This window comes from Schistocerca serialis, chromosome 7, assembly GCF_023864345.2.
Source record: "Schistocerca serialis cubense isolate TAMUIC-IGC-003099 chromosome 7, iqSchSeri2.2, whole genome shotgun sequence".
NCBI lineage: Eukaryota > Metazoa > Arthropoda > Insecta > Orthoptera > Acrididae > Schistocerca > Schistocerca serialis.
In genome coordinates, this window is record NC_064644.1 from 189008296 (window position 1) to 189025048 (window position 16753).

Below are 16753 nucleotides of genomic sequence, written 5' to 3' on the forward strand. Positions count from 1 at the left end.
TGCCTTCATTAAACTGTTGCACCCACGAACGCACTTTCGACACACCCATAACTCCATCACCACATGTCTCCTTCAACTGTCGATGAATTTCAATTGGTTTCACACCACGCAAATTGAGAAAACGAATGATTGCACGCTGTCCAAGTAAGGAAAACGTCGCCATTTTAAGTATTTAAAACAGTTCTCATTCTCGCCGCTGGCGGTAAAATTCCATCTGCCATACGGTGCTGCCATTTCTGGGACGTATTGACAATGAACGCGGCCTGATTTTAAAACAATGCGCATGTTTCTATCTCTTTCCAGTCTGGAGGAAAAAAATCGGAGGCCTTAGAACTTGAATGCACCTCGTACACGTTTCCAGTCAGTGGGACCAGAGAACTCAGTCGATTCCATGTAAACATAGGCCACACAACTATGGAGTCACCATGAGCGTGGCCAATGCCATGTTGACAACTTAGATCCATGGCTTCGTGGGCTCTGCGCCACAATCGAACTGAAATCAAGACTCATATGACCAGGCCACGGTTTTCAATTCCTCTAAGATCCAACTGATACGGTCACTAGCCCAGGAAAGGCGATGTCGTGCTATTAGCAAAGGCGCTCGCGTTGTCGTCTGCTGCTATAGCGATTAACGCTAAATATCGTAGCACTGTCCTAACGGAGACATTCGTCGTTACGTCCCACATTGATTTCTGAGGTTGTTTCACGCAGTGTCGCTTGACTGCTAGCACTGACAACTCCATGCAAACGCCACTGCTCTCCATCGTTAAGTTAAGGCCGTCGGCCATAATGAGAAGTAATGACTGAAATTTTATATTCTCGGCACACTCTTGACACTTTCGGTCTTGGAATACTGAATTCGATAACGATTTACGAAAAGGCATGTCCCTTGGGCCTAGCTCCTACTACCATTCCGCGGTCAAAGTCTGTTAATTGCCGTCGTGCGCCCATAATCACGTCGGACACCTTTCCACATGGCTCATCTGACTACAAATGACAGTTCTGCCAATGCACGCCCTATTATACCTAGTTTACACGATACTACCGCCATCTGTACATGTATATATCGCTATCCCATGACTTTTGTCATCTCAGAGTAAATGGTTCAAATGGCTCTGAGCACTGTGGGACTGAACATCTGAGGTCATCAGTCCCCTAGGACGCAGAACTACTTAAACCTAACTAACCCAGGGGCATCACACACATCCATGCCCGCGGCAGGATTCGAACCTGCAACCGTAGCTGTCGCGCGGTTCCAGACTGAAGCGCCTAGAACCGCTGGGCCACACCGGCCGGCCACCTCAGAGTAAAAGGACGCTACCAGTATTGTGTTGTCAGCAGAGAAGCAATAACGTCACAATGGTTAGGTCAGGAGAGCTCAGTGATCTGAAACATGCGCTGGACATCGGATGTCACTTGAGTAACTAATCCATTATGTGTATTATAATCAGTCTAAGGACACCCAAGTCGACTCGCCAATGGGAATGTAAAGCGAAAACGCAATGGAAAAGCCACAGTTAAACCAAGACCAGACAGGATCGTCGAGCATTGATGTGGGTAATTGTAAAAAATTACACGAAATCAGCAGATGGAATCACTCCTGAGTGGCAAAGTGGTACTACCAGACCACATAGTACAGTGACTTCGCTTAGGGAGTAAAAAGAATGGGTACAATGGTCAAGCAGGTCCTCGTAAGCCACCCATTTCTGTAGTCAGTGCAAAGCGACGCTTGAGATGGAGTAAAGAGCGACGCCACAGGATACTGGATAAGTGGAAACGTATAATTTGGAGTTGTTAATCACGCCATATGCTGTGGCATTCCAATGGACGGTTTGGATTTGCCGAATGCCTGGAGACCATAACCTGCCAATAGTGATGTATGGAGGAGTTGATGTTACGGCTGAGTATATTTTCATGGTTAGGGTGTAGTCCCCTTACGCTGCTTAAGAGAAAAGGAGCGTTCGACAATGTTGGACGAACCCTCATATGGTGGGAGGTGAGAACACGTAATGGACGCACTAACATTGTCGAAAACTATCGTTTTGATGATTCAGTTGTTATGGTGAGGGGAGGCATAATGTTGCATGGGCGTACTGACCTAGAAATGTTTGAACACCACACACTCATTGATCAACGTCATCGTCACACTGTACTTCTTCCTCATGTGCCTCTCATCAGGGAGGTGGCGCAGTGGTTAGACACTGGACGGTTCAATCCCGCGTCCAGCCATCCTGATTTAGGTTTTCCGTGATTTCCCTAAATCGCTCCAGGCAAATACCGGTATGGTTCCATTGAAAGGGCACGGCCGACTTCCTTCCCCATCCTTCCCTAATCCGATGAAACCGATGACCTCGCTGTCTGGTCTCCTTCCCAAAACAACCCAACCCAACCCTCTCCTCAGGGAAGCATTCGGCCCTTACTCCATTTTTATGGATGACAATCCGATCGAGCGGTCTAAGGCGCTGCAGTCATGGACTGTGCGGCTAGTCCCAGTGGAGGTTCGAGTCCTCCCTCGGGCATGGGTGTGTGTGTGTTTGTCCTTAGGATAATTTAGGTTAAGTAGTGTGTAAGCTTAGGGACTGACGACCTTAGCAGTTGAGTCCCATAAGATTTCACACACATTAGAACATTTTGACAATCTGCAACCGCATCTGCCTGCGCAAGTGGAGAAGCTCTCCAAAAGAGAGGATGTTCGGCGAATAGACTGTGAGGGGTTCCATGCCCTCTTTTGCATGTCGCCTCTCATTTTCATAAATTTTATTAATGTTTTATGACATTGCACGGTGGTAACAGGCCGAATAAGGTTATTGTGATGAGAGTATTTGTACTGAGAGCTCGAAATACTTTTCACTTAATTCCTATGCATGTTGGGTTACTTCCCTGGGTGGCCTGTGCGAGACGAGCACCGGAGAACGCGGTACACTGCTTTTCTGGTTGGGGGCTGCACTTCTGCGAATACTGAGAGGGTCATACATCAATGGGCTTAAGTGCTTGGTGGAACGACTGACGTCGGTCGAGTTTTGCCTATTGTTTGCAGGGAGAAACGACCTGCGAGACGTCTGAGTGTCGCCACAGTCTATGTGTTTACCGTTCCGGCACCTCCGGAACAAAGACTCCTGGCACCGGCTGACTGCATTGTCCTCTTGATTCTGAGAATACTTGTGGACCGTGCCCTGCTGGGCGCGACTGTCTAGCGCCGGATGGCCCGGTGGTCTAGGCATGTTGTTTCATTGCCAGTCAAACGGCAAAGTACAGCTGCCCATGCAGCTTCAACACGATACCACAGTTCATCAAGTGTAGTGACTGGCGTATTGTGATAGCCAGTTGCTCGGCCACCGTTGACCAGACGTTTTCAGTTGGTGAGAAATCTGGAGAATGTGTTGGTTAGGGCAGCAGTCCAACATTTTCTGTATCCAGAACGGCCAGTACAGGACCTGCAACATATGGTAGTGTATTATCCTGCTGAAATGTAGGGTTTCGCAGGGATCGAATGAAGGGTAGAGCCACGGGTTGTAACACATCTGAAACGTAACGTCCACTGCTCAAAGTGCCGTCAATGCGAACAAGAGGTGACCGAGACGTGTAACCAACGGCACCTCATACCATCACGCAGGGTGATACGCCAGTATGGCGATGACGAATACACGCTTCCAATGTGCGTTCACCGCGATGTCGCCAAGCACGGATGCGACCATCATGATGCTGTAAACAGAACTTGGATTCATCCGAAAAAATGACGTTTTGTCATTCGTGCACCCAGGTTCCTCGTCGAGTACACCATCGCAGGCGCTCCTGTCTGTGATGCAGCGTCAAGGGTAGCCGCAACCATGGTCTCCGAGCTGATAGTCCATACTGCTGCAAACGTCGTCGAACTGTTCGTGCAGATGGTTGTTGTCTTGCAAACGTCCCCATCTGTTGACTCAGGGATCGACACGTGGCTGCACGATCCGTTACAACAATGCAGATAAGATGCCTGTCATCTCGACTGCTAGTGATATGAGGCCGTTGGAATCCAGCACGGCGTTCCGTATTACCCTCCTGAACCTACCGATTCCATATTTTGCTAACAGTCATTGGATCTCGACCAACGCGAGCAATAATGTCGCGATACGATAAACCGCCACCGAGATAGGCTACAATCCGACTTTTATCAAAGTCGGGAACGTGATGGTACGCATTTATCCTCCTTACACAAGGCATCACAAGAACGTTTCACCAGGCAACGCCGGTCAACTGTTGTTTGTGTATGAGAAATCGGTTGGAAACTTTCCTCATGTCAGCACGTTGTAGGTGCCGCCACCGGCGCCAACCTTGTGTGAATGCTCTGAAAAGCTAATCGTTTGCATATCACAGCATCTTCTTCCTGCCGGTTAAATTTCGTGCTTGTAGCATGTCATCTTCGTGGTGTAGCAATTTTAATGGCCAGTAGTGTATAACAGGGCAACCTGCAGGCTGCGACAGCATTTGCATTTATGCTGAAGCATGCATTTCTCACGGTGTTTCGATAGTTTTGTCCAAATCCTGTGAGTGTATTCCCTAACAATGAGATACTTATACGATGGATAGACAGTAACGGGCGTACGGTTCTCGCATTTTACCACTCGGCAACCTTCCGTATCAAGACCGCCTATTTGCATTGTCATAATCCTACAAATTTTGCTACCAGGTGTCTGTCTTAGACCACGACTTCCCTCATCTTACTATCGACAGTTTGATGTACTATTAATAGCGCTGTGAAGCATCCATATTTCGCAGATTAGGTCGCATTTCAAGGTGCAATTAGGTCACAGTAGGATACAATATCTGAGAGTGAGTGTTTCAAATACTGTAGAGCCACTGCGATAAAGAGAAACACAAACATTATTTTCCTAATTTTGCTTGGAATTACTGAACCATACTACCAATAGCCTGGTAGAAACATAAAAACGTCAAATCCAAGAAACCACAGTATAGTTTGAACAGTGATTTCAGTTTATTTTAAGATGCATTGGCGCAGTAAGTGTATGTAAAGACTCTTTGCGTGGTAACAACTGTAGACAAAACAGAATATAAAAAAGAACTTAACAGAGATTGACGAGCAGCTTACGTAACCACTTATGCCCCGCCAAATTTCATAAACACGCGCTATTATCTCGTATCAAATAAAAGAAAAAAGGATACTATGTACTTGAGTATTTCCTGATACAATAAACACGCAGTAGTTGCTGAAATGGGCACCTTCATCTTCACAATGTTTTGCAGAGATCGATTTTGCTGTGTTTCCAAGAAAATTCAGGGAAATGGCAAGGGGTTTATATCACATTCTTCTTTCTTCTGACAGTAGCAGAAAAGGTTACACTTGATGCTTATCCGATGTAAGTGAGAAGAAGTTGAAACTTACTGTAGTTAGTTATCAGCTTCCTGGCCGTCTGAAATTTCCAAACCCAGTGTTTCTAATTACTCGTTCAGTCGCATCATAGTATTGACCTTTAAGTCAGATTGCAAGGCGCCTGTACTTCGCCCTTTCTTCCTCGGCCAATTTCTGTACCCATATCCCGATGTCGGAAAATGGTAGAATGATCTTCATTATAGAGCCAAAAGCACTGGCCTCCTTCACCAACCGATCGACCTCGTCATTATCTGTATGACCTAGGGTAACAGGATGCGGATTCCCACATCTCACATACACTGAAGCGCCAAAGACACTGGTATAGGCATGCGTATTCAAATACAGAGATGTGTAACAAGGCAGAATACGGCGCTGCGGTGGGCAACGCCTATATAAGACTACAAGGGTCTGGTGCTGTTGTTAGATTGGTTACTGTTGCCACAATGACAGATCATGAAGATTTAAGTGAGTTTGAACGTAGTGTTATAGCGACGCACGAGCGACGGGACATAGCATCTCAGAGGTAGAGGTGAAGTGGCGATTTTCCCGTACGACCATTTCACGAGTGTACCGTGAATATCAGGAATCCCGTAAAATATCAGATGTTCTACATCGATGCGGCCGGCAAAAGATCCTGCAAGAAGGGGACCAACGACGACTGAAGAGAATCGTTCAACTTGACAGAAGTGCAACCCTTCCGCAAACTGCTGATGATTTCAGTGCTGGGCCATCGACAAGTGTCACCGTTAGAACCATTCAACGAAACATCATCGATATGGGCTTTCGGAGCCGAAGGCCCACTCGTGTACCGTTGATGACTGCACGACACAAAGCTTTACGCCTCGCCTGGTCCGTCATCACCGATATTGGACTGTTGATGACTGGGAACATATTGCTTGGCTGGACGCCTCTCGTTTCAAATTGTATTATGAGCGGATGGACGTGTACGGGTATGGAAACAACCTCATTAATCAGTGGACTCTCGGGACTGTTCAAGCTGGTGGAGGCTCCGTAATGGTGTGTGGCGTGTGCAGTTGGAGGGATATGGGACCCCTAATACGTCTAGATACGACTCTGACATGTGACACGTACGTAAGCGTCTTGCGTGATCACCTGCATCATTTCATGTCCATTGTGCATTCCGAGGGACTTGGGTAATTCTAGCAGGACAATGTGACACCCAACACGTCCAGAATTGCTAGAGTGGCTCCAAGGACACTCTTCTGAGTTTAAATACTTCCGCTAGCCACTAAACTCCCTAGACATGAACACTATATACCATATTTCCGATGCCTTGCAATGTGCTGTTCAGAAGAGATCTCCAACCCCTCGCACTCTTGCGGATTTATGGGCAGCCCTGCAGAATTCATGATGTCAATTCCTTACAGCACTGCTTCAGACATTATTCGAGTCCATGGCACGTCGAGTTGTGGCACTTCTGCGTACTCGCGAGCCCTACACGATATTAGGCAGGTGTACCAGTTTCTTTGACTCTTCAGTGTAGTTTACGTTATTTGTAAGTTCAAGTCACTACCTCACTTGGACATTTACAATAGACTGAATACTTTTTTTGGCTCTGACACCTACGAGTTCGTCTTACCGTTCGCACAACAAGCTGACAATAGCGACAGACTACACAGGCGACACATGCGGTCGTTGGCCGCGGTGCAGATGGTGCTGTATTTATAGAGGCAGCCGGCTGCTCCGACTGTTTAGTGCAGAGACTCCTGGAATAGCTGAGCTGGCACCAGACGAGTGGGGCGGCGCTCTGGACTTGACTTTACGAGGAGTATGGTTCAAAGCCCTGTGGGACCACTACGGTTGTACACTCGTGCTTCTTCCGTGTTTAATTATCTCTAAAAGGACAAGATGATAAATCTCATCCTTCGTTCAAATTGCTTTTCCGATTTATGGCAGTTATGTAAGCCATTCTTTGATTCTTACAGTGAAGATTAGGTGCTTTCCGCAGAAATAAACGTTCTTGTCGTGGACACCTAAATTTTCGAAGTTGCCACCCTATTTAATCTTTGCTCACTGCGTGTTACACTTACCTTTGACAGAGTGCCACTAGATGTGCAACACTGAATATGCTGTGTGTTTTAAAATTGAGAGTGAGACCATTCGCAAAAAACCAGTCAATGACATTTTCAAGAGCATTGTTTACCATTTCTCCTCTTGTTGTATCTACTGTTGAGGACTGATTACAGTATTAGTGTCATCCGCAGAAATACCTATTTATGTCTGTTGTGTATTAGATATCAGATCGTTTGCATATATGAGGAACAATACCGGACCTAAGACTGAGCCTTGCAGAACCCCACACGTGATTTCTTCTCGGTAATAAGAATCGACTCTGACTGAACTGGTTGACATTGTTAAATGTTTTTCTAATGGAATAGCATCATAGGTTTGTTCTATCTGCTCTCTTGGATAGTCAAGTGTTTGTGATTTTACTGTGTACACTGTGCTTTGGCAGTACTCCAAAGATAGAACTCCAAAAGGATTAAATCCGGTGGTCGAGCTCGATATTTCACAGCACTTCTTCTTCGTCTTATCCATTTAGAGGAGAATATGCGATTGAGAAATTCAAGCTGAAAGTGAGAAGGCTCCCCATCCTGTGAAAATAATAATCTTCATTCTCAAAAACATCGGTCACGAGCGACGAGGTAACAGTCATATGTAACATTCTCTTCAACGAATTAAGGTCCGATTAGCCCACTAGACTGCATACCACATCAGACTGTTACACCTGGTATATTAACACGTCTTTCTTAAATTATGTATGAATTTTCGTTCAAATGGTTCAAATGGCTCTGAGCACTATGAGACTTAACATCTATGGTCATCAGTCCCCTAGAACTTAGAACTACTTAAACCTAACTAACCTAAGGACATCACACAACACCCAGCCATCACGAGGCAGAGAAAATCCCTGACCCCGCCGGGAAACGAACCCGGGAACCCGGGCGTGGGAAGCGAGAACGCTACCGCACGACCACGAGATGCGGGCGAATTTTCGTTATCCCAGCACACGCAGTTATGACGGCGAATTGCTCCGTTACATTAAAAGATTGTTTCAAGCGACCAAGAACGCAGTTCTTCGTTTAGCGGTTAACGTCGTTGTATCTAGATCACCGGGTCCCGGTTTCAATTCCTGGCGGAATCGGAGATTTTCTTCACTCCAGAACTGGGTGTTTGTGTTGTCCCATTCATTTCATCTCATTTCCACCGAAGCGCAAGTTGCCGTTGTGGCGTCAGATTGAATGACTCACAACAGGAGAGCGGACAACCCCAGACGGGGTCTATGGGCCAATAACGTCATATGATCATTTCATCTGCCAAAGAATTAGGTCTTAGAAACGTTTATCTCCTTCACACTTATAGATGAAGCATCCACAAAATTCAATTTGTCTATCGGTATAATGCTCATTCAGAGCTTGGAGAAGTGGCGGAATGTTCGGCGTCTATCTCTGAGGTCGCAAATTCTGCGAACACTGATTTTTTTGACCCCATTCTCACAAAAGCATTGCCTGACAGGCTTTTTCGGGGTCGGTGTGTCCGTCTGAATCATAGCGTCAACACTTTAGCATCCATTCCTTTCTTCAACCGATAACGCCATGTTCATTTGCGTCCGCAGGTCGTGGTCTAGCGGCCAGCGTTGCTGCCTGTGTTTCACGGGATCCCGGGTTCGATTCCGGCCGGGTTGGGGATTTTCTCTGCGCGGGGTCTTGGTTTTTGTGTTGTTCTAATCATTTCATCATCATCATCATCATCATCATTTGTGACAGTGGCTCGATTGGTCTGTGGAAAAAATTGGTTTGTGTAAAAAATGGAGACTTCGAACGGGCGCTGATGACCGCGCAGTTGAGCGCCCCACAAACCAAACATCATCATCATGTTCATTTCCATTTCTGCGAGCCGGTCTGTGTGGCCGAGAGGTTCTAGGCGCTTCAGTCTGGAACTGCGAGACGGCTACGGTAGCAGGTTCAAATCCTGCCTCGGGCATTGGTGTGTGTGATATCCTTAGGTTAGTCAGGTTTAAGTAGTTCCAAGTTCTAGGGGACTGATGATCTCAGATGTTAAGTCCCATAGTGCTCAGAGCCATTTGAACCAATCCTGCGACAAACGAAGCGTTGCTTGTGCTGGCTTCTGATTTGTTACCGACAAAAGAATTATTTCAGTTTCAAAGAGTCTATACATTGTGTTGCGACACCAAGTATGTCCAGCTGGGTGTGCGATTCGAGTTTCTAGTGGCGACGAATGCAACGGTAGTTAAAGCCTCGACTCGTGTGAGTGAGTGATGGGTCTCAAATTTCCTTCCAGCCATTTTGATTCAAACGATGATTGTAATCTACCTCTCCGTCTGTATCTCCAGCCATACTCAGTAACCCACCAGACGGTGCATGGCGGAACGTACCTCATAATACTGCTAGTTATTCCCGTTTCTGTTCCACGAGTAAATGCGGCGGGGAAGAAACGACTGTCTATATGGACGAGAACCAAGTTCTCCTCACTTCTTGGTCCTCAGGCAAGATGTATTTTGGTGGCAGTAGGAAATGGTTCAAATGGCTCTTAGCACTATGGGACTTAACATCTATGGTCATCAGTCCCCTAGAACTTAGAACTACTTAAACCTAACTAACCTAAGGACAGCACACAACACCCAGCCATCACGAGGCAGAGAAAATCCCCGACCCCGCCGGGAATCGAACCCGGGAACCCGGGCGTGGGAAGCGAGAACGCTACCGCACGACCACGAGATGCGGGCGGTGGCAGTAGGATCGTCAAGTAGTTTGTCGCAAAACCTGACACTAAATTTTCGCAATAGTGTTTCAGGAAAAGAACGTCTTCTTCCTTCCAGGGTTTCCCATTTGGCTTCACGCAGAGTTTCCGTAGTGCTTAAGTGATGATCGAACCTAAAGATAACAAATACAGCAGTACACCTCTGAACTGCTTCGACGTGTTTCTTTAATACAAACTGGTTGAGGTCCCAGACACTGGGGCACTATTGAACAACGGTCGCACAAGTGTTCTATACACAGTCTCCTTAATAGGTAACCGATACCATCCTATAATTTTGCCGGTAAAACGAAGTCGACAATTCGCCTTTCTTACAATCGCCCTTACATGCTGATATAGCTTTGCAACGTTACGCCTAGATATTTAGACGACGGACCCATGTCAAACAACACACCACTAATGCTATATTCGAACGCTATAAGATTGTTTTTTATTCTCATCTGCGTATACTTTCGAGTTCATTCTTCATTGTCTGTATTAAGTCACGCTTTATCATGGAACGTACGTGATAAAACAAGTAACAAAATATGAAACACATGGACACAGGCTGTCACCGTATAATCCGACTGAGTATAAAAACACAGTAGCTGTAAACGAATCGACTAAAATGATGCAGTGTATGCTTGGAAAACAGTCCGCTCGAGTTGCAGTTCTCATTTGCTGTTCTAATTAACAACAGGTTTCGAGCTGCAGGGACATTTTCAAGCAACGAATAAGTAGTGACAACTGGAAGATTGTGTCAGACCGGGGCTCAAACCAGGATTCATTGCCTATCACGAGCGTCTGCGCCAATTCAGTGATCGGAATAATAAGCTCTTCGGTAATGATTCCTTCATTAGAGGAACACCAGGGATATACAACTGTTGGAAAATAGCTTAGGACATGTTTGCGAACATGCTGCATCACCCACCACACATGAATTGGTAAAGCATCATATTACTTTGCCATAAGGAGATAATTTCAACTGAAAGAAATTTTGTGTCCGTTTTGGCCGCTACACTCGCGTTTTGTTGTGAATAAAAGGCTAAAGTCAGAAAGAAGTACAGAACTAGAGAACGCTTGACAAAACTTTGAGGTAATTATTTCATCATCACGAAAGACAGCAACCCTGGAGTTACATCCCTGTTTCATTGTAATGTGATACTGTCCCACACATAGCTTTCTAGACAGCTCGCAGTCTTCCTGCTGTGTGTGAAAGAATGTCTTCTGTATACCAGTAACGTATTTACGAATTTTTTGATACAGCATCAGGTAAGAAGATGGCATTTATTTTAGTTTTGATATACTGGAGTACATTCTTTACGTAAATTTTCAGGCTTAAGGCAGTCGCTAGCGCCGCCGTTATTTATAGTACAAGGCGGGTGTTAACCTGTGCGCTCCATTTACTTATCCACCTTCACAAGCGGGGTCACTGCCTCCATCCAATGCGGCCGCGCTTGACTGACCCAGAGGCATCCGGAACGAGATGTTGAAAGCAATTTCAGTCAGGAGAATTCCTCAGAGAGGAGAGAAGACGCTATAGTGTACAGTTATTGATATAGCTATAGTGCGGCGTGTTCGAGGTTTAGTCTCAAACCGCTCCGTCGTATGACGTTACATGACGCCGTTGATGTTGATCCGTCGATCATATGAGTACGTCAAGAGATACCAGGTTTCATCACCTCCGTTCCTTTTATTTCACACTAGCTCATTATAGCAGAAACACAACACTACTTCCAATAAGCACTCGCACGATACAGGCATCGACTTGTTTTATGTTTCACAGTTTCGAAGAGGGCTATGGAAATCGATCTTCAGTAGATCGTGGTCAAGTCATTTTCTTCAATATTTAGCACTGGTTATTGCCTGACTGAATTTCTACTTTTTACTCAACAACTACACTCTTAAAATCAAATATATGCATATAAATCGTAAAAGAAAATAAGCAGTCGAAGTTCTTAAATTTTATGAACTGTAAGAGATTTTGCTTTAAAACTAGTAGTCATTTCGCCAAAAAGTGATAATCCAATAACATAGAACTTATCGAAGTGATGCCCTCAAGCTCAAGGGAAACACGGAAGGCAGTGTTGATAGGGTATGTCCATTTGGTTGAACTCGGTAATTTACTGCATTACGAGAACGAGAAGGTGCTAGCAGATTCTTCGAGGTGCACATACTGTACTATTACATCCCCTGTATTGTTGCATCCGGTATACTGGAAGAGATACTGGCGACTACTGTTTCGGAGTTCCATTCCAGTGCTACTAATTATACTCGCTGTACGAAATCTGCAGGATAAATCGCATGTATCTCGGAAAGAAGGCTATTTACATGGGCCTTTGAATCAGAATTATCACAGTCTGTTAATTTTAGTAAAAGCCTCGCCAAGAGAACATACCTTTTGTTAAAAAGACACAGAAGAGGACCGTTTATTAGTGACTGAGAAATGTGAGCTGCTTGATGCAGATGGCAGTACACAGTGGACGACTTTACAGCAGGCTATACACGCGCCTCGCATTCCTGCTGGAAGAGACAGAGGCAACAAATGCGATGCTTTTCTTTTATATCTAGCTCAACAAACTGTAGATATGGACTTAACTAGAGACGACTCTCAATTCCCAGCAGTCATATCCTGCTGGGCACGTACTGTACCAAAGATTTTCTTTCAGCTGCTCTTGGGGATGGTTATTTCTTATTAGTTTGTTAATTTGTACCTAGTGTCAGTATTTTATGTTACTACTGTGTTTCGACCTTCCCGATAGTCCTGGAATGGTCAAAGAATCATTAGATGCGGTGCTGGTAATCCTGTCTTCTTGAGGTCGATTTTTATGATAGGTGCTTTAATGGTTCATGATCTCCCCATTGTCTCTAGTTCTCCACGCACTGTTTCTAAGTACTAATACAAATCACGATCTTCGCCATTACTTTTCGCCCAAGGACATGAGTCGTGTTGTTTTCGCGTCTTGTCTTCTCTTCTCTGTAGAGTATTATCTGTGTGAACTGTTTTGACTCGGTCTGTAAATAGATGCGCCTCAGGAGGAAAGGTTCCTAACTTCATTCTGTTCCATGTTGCATTTATAAACGCATAATTTTTCCTATTTTTCTCGTTTTTTTAATTTTGGTCCTTTGTTTTTTCGTATTCTTTGATCTGCATTTTACAAGAACTGACGAACAAAGTTTATAACAATGGTGGACATTTACACAAGCTCGGATCAGTCGTGAAGAATGGCACCTACAGAAATAAATTACACCGGCAGATGGACAAATTGGGCCAAAAATGCACCGAGTAACGTAATGAAACACACACACTGAGGTCACAAAGGCCATGGGACACCTCCTAATAACGTGTCGGATCGCCTTTTGCTCAGCGTGATGCAGCAACTCGAAGTGGCATGGATTCAACAAGTCGTTGGAGATCCTGTGCAGAAATATTGAGCCTTGTTGCCTCTATAGTCTTCCATAATTTGTGAAAGCGTTGTCGGTGTAGGATTTTGGCACGATCTGATCTCCCTATTATATCCCATAAATGTTCGACGGATTCACGTCAGCGATCTGGGTAGCGAAATAATTCGTTCGAATTGTCCAAAATGATCTTCAAGCCAATCATGGACAACTGCGGCTCTGTGACATGGGGCAGTGCCATCCATAAGGATTCCATAGTTGTTTGGGAAGTCCATGAATGGTTCCAAATGGTCTGCAAGTAACCGAACATAACCATTTCCAGTCAATGATCGCTTCAGTTGCACCACAGAAGTCAGTCCATTCCATGTAAACACAGCCACCGCCAGTTTGCACAGTACCTTGTTGACAAATTGGGCCCATGGCCTCGTGGGGTCTGCGCCACACTCGAACCTACCACAGCTATTACCAACTGAAATCGGGACTCATCTGACCAGGCCACGGTTTTCCAGATTCCTAGGGTCCAAGCGACATGGTCACCAACGCATGAGATCCGCTGCAGATGATATCATGCTGATAGCAAAGGCGTTCACGTCGGGCGCCTGTTGCTGAAGGTCACAAACGTGAAATTTTGCCGCACCTTCCTAACGGATACTTTCATCGTACGTCGAACATTGATTTCTGAGGTTATTTCACGCAGAGTTGCTTGTCCTAACTACTGACTGCTCTGCGCAAATGCCGCTGCTCTCCATCATTAAGTGAAGGCCGTCGGCCACTGCGTTCTCCATGGTGAGAGGTAATGCCTGACATTTGGTACCCTCGGCGGACTCTTGACACTGTGAATCTCGGGTTTTTGAATTTACTAGCGATTTCCGGTATGGAATGTCCTACGCGTCTAGTTCCAACTACCTCTCCGCATTTAGAGTTTGTTAATTCCCGTCGTGCGGCCATAATCATGTCGGGAACTTTTTCACAGAACCACCTGACAAGGGAACCTCCCCATCGCACCCCCCTCAGATTTAGTTATAAGTTGGCACAGTGGATAGGCCTTGAAAAACTGAACACAGATCAATCGAGAAAACAGGAAGAAGTTGTGTGGAACTATGAAAAAATAAGCAAAATATACAAACTGAGTAGTTCAAGGGAAGATAGGCAACATTAAGGACGATGGGAACGCAGGAGCGCCGTGGTCTCGTGGTAACGTGAGCAGCTGCGGAACGAAAGGTCCTTGGTTCAAATCTTCCATCGAGCGAAAAGTTTAATTATTTATTTTCAGTTTATGTGAAAAAATCTTATGTTTTCATCACTTTTTTGGGAGTGATTATCACATCCACAAGAAAACCTAAATCGGGCAAGGTAGAAGAATCTTTTTACCCATTCGCCAAGTGTACAAGTTAGGTGGGTCGACAACATAATCCTTTCACGTGACGCACATGCCGTCACCAGTGTCGTATAGAATATATCAGATGTGTTTTCCTGTGGAGGAATCGGTTGACCTATGACCTTGCGATCAAATGTTTTCTGTTCCCATTGGAGAGGCACGTCCTTTCGTCCACTAATCGCACGGTTTTGCGATGCGGTCGCAAAACACAGACACTAAACTTATTACAGTGAGCAGAGATGTCAATGAACGAACGGACAGATAATAACTATGCAAAAATAAAGAAAGTAAAATTTTCAGTCGAGGGAAGACTTGAACAACTGCTCACGCTACCACGGGACCACGGCGCTCCTAATCTCATATTGTCCATTATGTTGCTTATGTCGCCCATGGACTATTCAGTTTGTATATTTTGCTTATTCTTTCACAGTTCCACACAACTTCTTCCTGTTTTCTCAATTGATCTGTGTTCAGTTTATCAAGGCGTATCCACTGTGCCAACTTATACCTAAATCTGAGGGGGGTGCGATGGGGAGGTTCCCTTGTGAGTACAAATGACAGTTCCTCCAATGCACTGTCCTTTTATACCTTGTATAAGAGGTACTACAGACAGCTGTATAAGTGCTAATCTCTATCCCATGACTTTTGTCACCTCAGTGTATACAGTGTGTTGCGGCAGGGATAGTAAATATTTCTAGGATATGATATGAGAGATTCTAATGAAACATTCCATGTGACAATGTCCAGTTTTTATTGGTTGTACTGCACAGCGATGCAAAAAGTGCATCACTCAGTGTTATAACAAAGAATATTTGAAATATGAATTCCTACAAATAGCGGGGTCTCAAAAGCTAGAAAATATATATATATATATATATATATATATATATATATATATATAAAACGAAATGGTCGTATGGCATTATTAGCCGAAGCTGATCGCTAGCCTGGTGCAAGATTTTCTACGAACATTTGACGCAACTCACGCGACTTCCGCGGATGAAAATGTGAAATAAACAACGTAAATGTCGTGTGACTAGGGCATCCCGTCGGGTAGACGGTTCGCCGGGTGCAAGTCTTTCGATTTGACACCACTTCGGCGACTTGCGCGTCGATGGGGATGAAATGATGATGATTAGGACAACACAACACCCAGTCCCTGAGCGGAGAACTCCTGCTAGGCCAAAGAGACAGCGCCCCAGTCTCTGGTGTAGTGGAGCAGTCCCGTGCCACAGAGCACCGCGTGGGCGGCTGCTGGCGTTACGTCACAGCCCCTGAGGCCCGGGCGCTGTGGGCGCGCTGCGCTGGCCGCGTCTATTCGGAGCGGCGTTTACGCGGCGCCCGGCGTTGTGCAACAGGCGGCCGCTAGCGCAGCCCGGCTCAACACAACGGCTGAACTGGGCCGGACGCAGCTGCGGCGAGCAATTGGCCGACCGGCGGCGTGACGCCGCGGCGGCAAAAACTACGGCGTCAGCGCGCATACCGCTAACACACGCCCCTCCTGGTTCCCATGCCCAAGCGCATCTCGCGAGCTAAGCGTATTGTAGTGCACAGGAAGGTTCTCTCTTCCGGTAACTTGCCGGTAGAGAAACGGTGCCAGGTTCGAGTCCTCTTGCAGGCAGAGAGAGGAATTTTAGTGTAATCGGCCACCTGAGTGCTGCGCTGGGTGATTTCCTAGCGGACAACATGCATAAAGCTCGCTGCGTTAGCAAAGAACCGAACCAAAATAAGATTTTCACTCTGCAGCGATGTGGGCGCTGATGTGAAACTTCCTGGCAGATTACAACTATGGGCCATACCGAGACAGGCTCTTCGCCTTTCACGGG